The following is a 6,622-nucleotide window of genomic DNA, read 5'->3' on the forward strand; positions in this document are numbered from 1 at the left end:
TATTTTGTTAAGTCTCTTTGTAATTGCTCCTTGGGACTTTTTGTTTTTGTTTTATTTTTTCCAATAAATGTTCTATGCCTCTAGCACTCGATGAGCGAGTTTTAATAAGATGGTCTACACACAGCAATCTTCGAAGTGTTTTTCTAGATTTTCCTGTTGGTTTTTAGTTTTGAATTTGATAAAATTATTAATCATATTAGTGAGGCTGCTTGTTGATGGGAGTTTCATTGTATTCAACTGAACAATGAAACATTCATTACATCCACATAATTTATCATAAGTGGATAAGGCACTTCTATTTTGAGTGATTGGGAGTGTCTTGTTTGTTTTACTGAGACTGGGAGAGGAGTCTATTTCAACAGAAGCAGCTTGTTGATGAATACTGCTACTTGGTTGGGGTTGAGGATGAGTTAAGGATTTTCCTCTTTGTCCTATTATGGGTGATGGAGTTATATGGACAATGTTGTTATTTTCCGAGAAATCGTTAGTTTGTGAGGTGGTTAATGTTTCAGCTTCTACTTCAATACTATCTATATTACTTTTTAGAGGGTGGGAGTCCTCTTTGTTGTCAAGTTTTTTTTATTTCGGAGGGGTCCCATTTCCAGGGTCTCGCCTTTTTCCCCTTGCTCTCTGATCTGGTGGGAAATCATCAGCAATGTCTGCATTGGAAGGTGCTGTCTCTATACATGAAGTATTGGCATCATGATCATCTCCCTCTTAATGAGAGAATGCCTTGATGAAGTCATTGGGCTTCCGCACGGCCTATCATTCCCGTGCTGAAGCCTGGTGACGGGCAAGAGGGCTCTCGAACTGGGGAATTTTTTGTTTTTTTCCTCAGTTTGACTCTAAATTTCTCTCATCCTATTTCTATTACTTATATTTGTTTCGTTCTTCATATTTATCAACTTTCTCCAACCTTGCTGTCAAAACTCTTACCCATGTCACTGTCCAGATGTTTTTTTAGGGGACATCATATCTGGGATTGGAATTTTTTTCAAAATCAATTGTGGGAGCTGTTGTGGTCTTGCCAACTACCCGATAATGTTTGGACACCTTGGAATGTCAGTATTTCCATACTGGCATGCGGGACTATTCTCGAACCAAAACTTGACCTTCGGATTCCAGGGGTTGGCCGGTTTCATAGAGATAGGACTCTCGGCATTCTGTCCAGTTTGCCTGCCACTATGATTAAAGTGGGGATGATTGTATTCTTTTAATGCTCTCAATCCCATCAAGCGGGTTTGGCATACACTTGAGCCACTCTAATCATAGTGGTACCATCCCTTTGTGGTAGGGTAGGGAGTGGACATTTGGGAAGCAGCTCTCGCAGGTGTCATTGGTGGAGAAATTAATTTCATGAAAGGATAATGGGTTCTCTTTTGGGATGTCAGACAGTCTAATTTTTTTTCTTTCCCCAACTAATTTAATGACTGAGATTAATGTTACTTATACCCCTGGATCAAATGGCGAACCTCAGACACTGTTGACGACCTCTGCTAATTTAATAAGGGAAAACTCTGTTGATGACCTCGGAACTAGGAAGGACCATTCTACTGATATTTCAAAATTGAGTAATCTGGGTAACGCAAGGAAACTTCGAGTCATTCATGTTACCCAAATTCCAATAGAGACAAATTATGATAATATATACAAAGAATTTGAGTGTTATGGATCTATAACAGAAATTAGAATGAAACTGGAAGATACAAAATGGGATTCATGGATATCTTACAATAGTCATGATGAAGCATTTAACGCAATATGTAATATTAATAATATCAAAATTAATAACTTGAATATAATGGCTGCTCTTTGCGACAAGGTACCAAAGGATTTGGATGTTTATAGAACCTGCGGACTGGTTTGAAAAAGAGGCTGATTTAGTTATGCCTTCCCAGAGGAAGCCAAAACCACCGATGTGGCTTGTAGCTGAATCTCAGGGGGTTACAGGGAACTATTTCAAAATATGCAAATTCATTCAGGAAAAAGTAGGAACTATTGCACCGGGAGATATATCTCGTTTTGGGAAAAATAGTTACCTTATCCATGCCAAATCATGCACACAATCTGTAATACTATCCAACCTTAAAACAAATGATGATAATATTATGTTAGATGTCAAACCCCACCTAAATTTTAGCTACGGAAGGGGAGTAGTTTTTTAACAAAAGATCTGTATGAATTTACAGAGGAGGAGATACTGCCATGTGTCCACTAAAATGTATGGAAAGTACACAAAGTCCCAGTACATCAATGATTATCCTTACTTTCCAGGATGCTGATGTACGTTCCCGCATTATTATTGAAAATGAAATTATTAAAGTTCGACCATTCAAGCAGAAGCCACTACAATGTTTTAATTGTTTTAAATTTGGACACCCGTCAAAAGTTTGCAAAAACGAAAAAATGTGTGGTATTTGCTCCAAATCTTACCATGGAGAATGTGCATTGAGGCCAGGTGTTTAAATTGCAGCTCAAATCATAAATCCACTGACCGGAGCTGCGAGCTGTATAAGTCGGAAGAAGCTGCCCTTAACAAATCCAACTTAGAACACATAAGTGGGATATGCCAAAAGACTATTAGATAAATCAAGTAGTTATGCAAAGGCACTAAAATCAACCCACTAGCACTGCCAATAGTTCTTATAAAAGAAATATACCATCTAATGATAAAATTCTGCATGATGAGGTAAGCATATTGCCTTCTGAGGCTTTGCCACAGTGTATTAACAGTGGGGCATTGCCCATCCCCGTACAACCTTCGTCCCCCATTACTATTAGTAGTACAAACCTCTCTCAGGCCATGTCCTTGCCTGATTTGATGGAGGTTCCACTTAAAACCAACTTGCCTGGTGCACCTGTTGTGGGGAAGGTGCAAAAACCTAGAAGCCCACCACCTATTAATCGAAAAAGAGAGAGACCTCCATCTCTCTCACCCCCTTCTATCAGAAAACATTAAAGCTATGACGTCAAATAAATTTGATGTTTTATCTGTTGATGTTTCTGATCAACTGGAAGATAACTTGAATAAATCAGAAATTCAAGTTGAGGTCCACCATCCGCCTCAACAAATAGATCAAAAGGACACAAAGAAAAAGACAAACTTAAAACCCAATATATCAAGACCATCTCTAAAGAAACCTACAGGAAATAATGTTAGATTAAAAGTTGCCAATGGGAAGACCTCATCCAAGATGTCTTCCAGAAGGTGATCCATAGTTTTCTCCTCCATTTTGCAATGGAATTGTCAGGGTTTAAGGGCCAAATATGAAGAACTTAAGCTACTAATTCATGAGCATTCCCCCCATAATTGTATGTCTACAGGAGAGCAAGCTTGATGCTAATACTCCTTGTCCTCCAGAGTATATTAGCTATAGAACACCATATAATCAACAAGCAGGGAGCCATGGCGGAAGTCTCATTTACGTTCGTCGAGATGTTCCCCAAATATCTTTGTCTATTCGTACACTTCTGCAGCAGTGGTTGTACAGACTGATATAGGGAGAAAATATACAATATGCTCTCTGTACCTACCTCCAAATGATAATATTTTGTATGATAATTTAGTAGAGGTGATTCAACAACTCCCCCAACCTTTTCTCTTATTGGGAGATTTGAATGGTAGACATCCTTTATGGGGCGATGTTTTAGCAAACACAAGGGGAAATATTATGTCATCAATTGTGGAAAATGAGGAGTCGGACTCCTTAATACAGGAGAGCCCACACACTTTCATGTCCAGACAGGTACCTTGTCATGCATTGACCTATCATTCGCAAGCTCTAATTGCCTTCTCGATTTTGATTGGAGACATTAGATGATTGGCATACTAGTGACCATGCACCAATCATTATCAACACTAACAATGGTCCACCTTTACAGAGATCGCCACGATGGAATCTTGACAAGGCAGATGGGGTAGATTTCGTGAGCTCAGCGAAATGAAGGAATGCAGAACAGTTTGAAAATATTGATGATTCCATAGACATGGCTGAATGGAACCCCTTCATACAGCAAGAGTCAATCAATTCCCAAAACAACAGGGTTATTCAAACGACGACCCAGTCCCCTGGTGGTCTTCAGAATTAACTGCCCTGCACAGAGCCACAAGAAGGTCTTTAACCCGTTTGTGCAGACACCATACTGAGGAGAATCTAATTATATACAAGAAATGTAGAGCACAGTTCCGTCGTGCCATGAAAGAAGCTAGGCGCCAGTCTTGGGTGTCTTTTGTTTCCTCCATTAACAGTAGAACACCACCATCTTCTGTGTGGAGGAAAGTAAAAAGATTGCAGGCAAATCACCCCCAACCCACCACCAGTGTTGAAGGTGAATGATCAGTATGTGACTGGAGCAACTGATTGGTTAGCAATGCCCTGGCGGATCATTTCTCAAATGTATCACGCAGTGTGAAGTAGCTCCTGGTCACCAGTTTAGGAGCAATGAAGAAAAGAAAATTTTAAATTATGCAACAGGAAGGGAAGATTCATACAACTCTCCTTTTACTGAAATTAATTTGACTCCGCCCTTGCTACGTGTAATGATACAGCCCCTGGACCCGATGGAATTCCATATGCAATTATTAAACATGTACCTGTTAATACCAAGTTGTTTATTTTAAGCATTATTAACAGAATATGGCATGATCATAGTTATCCAAGTGTTTGGGAACTAGCCATATTTTAGCCTTTTTAAGACCTGGTAAGGATAGTTTTTTAGCTGCAAACTATCGACCAATTGCATTGACATCTTGTTATGTAAGATCATGGAGAAGATGGTCAATGTAAGACTGGTATGGTACCTGGAAAAGAAGGGTATTTTATCACCTATCCAGTGTGGATTTAGGAAAATGCATTCAACGACTGATGTGTTGATGCGACTGGAATCCTCTATTTGTGAAGCCTTTTGCTTCCAAACAGCACCATGGTAACAGTTCTTTTGATCTTGAGAAGCATATGATACTGCATGGAGATATGGTATACTTAAAACCATTCATGAATTGGGGTTACGAGGAGAGTTACCATTGTTCATTCAATCATTTGTTTCACATAAATTTTTTCAAGTCAGAGTGGGGGAAACTCTATCAGAGAGGAGATGTCAGGAAGAAGGAGTTCCCCAGGGTAGTGTGCTAAGTGTAACACTATTTGTACTAGCCATTAATGGGATATCCTCTGTCATTCCCCAAGATATTCTCTCAACATTATATGTAGATGATCTCTCCATATCATTTGCTGGATCTAGAATGTCGATGGTTGAGAGAAAACTACAACTCTCAATTGACAAAATTATTCAGTGGGCTGATATGAATGGATTTAAGTTTTCGACAAACAAAACTGTTGTTGTCCATTTCTGTCGTATTCGGGGAGTACATCCAGACCCGGATATATACATCAAAGGCCAACGGATCCCATGTGTAAATGAAGCTAGATTTTTAGGTTTGATATTTGATTGCAGGTTGACATGGCATCCTCACTTAAAGGCGTTGAAAGTTAAGTGTCTTGAGGCTCTGAATCTTTTTAAAAGTATTGTCTCTACATCATGGGGGGCAGACCGCAAAAACTATTTTTAAAATTATACAAGGCCTTAATTTTTTCAAAAATTAGTTATGGGTGTGAAATATACTCCTCAGCCACCCCAAGCCGATTAAAGGTATTAGATTCTATACACCATGCTGGTATTAGATTGTCTACAGGAGCATTTAGAACTTCGCCTATTCCAAGTCTCCTTGTTGACGCTGGAGAATTAACTTTAAGACCTTTACCGAAAGTCTTCTATTATTCGGTATTGGTTTAGGTTGCAAAGACTTCCCAATTCTTTAGCCTGTCAGACTGCAAACTTGTAAGGCATTGTAGATATTTTGAGTTACACCCAAAATCTCCTCAACCTTATGGTTTTCGGGTAAAACAATTAATAAACGGTCTTGATATAGCAAGAAATAGAGTTCTTCCATTTAGGATATCACCAACCCCTCCATGGAAATTACAAGAAAATATCTTTTGTAAATATTTTATTGGTATAAAAAAGAACATGACTGAATTAGAATCCAGGTCTCTCTTTCATGAACATGTCGAAGAACATAGGGAATAGACTTTTATATATACAGATGGCTCCAAATCTGATGCTGGCGTTGGATTTGGAGTATATAGTAGTTCTTTTAATTGTAGAGGTGCACTTCCTCTAGTATCTTCCATATTTACTGCAGAACTATATGGCATATTAACCGCTATTGAGAAAATAGCATTAAAAGATGAGGGCAATTTTACCATTTTTAGTAGATGCAAGAAGTGTCCTTCAGCTTTAGAAGTTTTTAATTCTAGTAACCCTTTGGTTTTAAAGATTTTAGAGTGGCTTTTTATTATTGGTCTGAAAGGCATAACAGTTCGATTTTGTTGGGTTCCGGCACACGTAGGTGTGTGTGGAAATGAGGAGGCAGATTCACTGGCAAAGAATGCTGCAGCTGAGTGGCTACCAAGAAGGTATCCCATTCCATGTAATGATTTTTTACCTACAATTAAGAATTTTATTTATAATAATTGGCAAAAGTATTGGGAAAGCTTAGCTGATAATAAGATGAGAGAAATAACAAATGTTAATATCCCCTTGGAAATATAACGTGATGCCC

This window comes from Macrobrachium nipponense, chromosome 16 (genome assembly GCF_015104395.2).
Source record: "Macrobrachium nipponense isolate FS-2020 chromosome 16, ASM1510439v2, whole genome shotgun sequence".
Lineage (NCBI taxonomy): Eukaryota > Metazoa > Arthropoda > Malacostraca > Decapoda > Palaemonidae > Macrobrachium > Macrobrachium nipponense.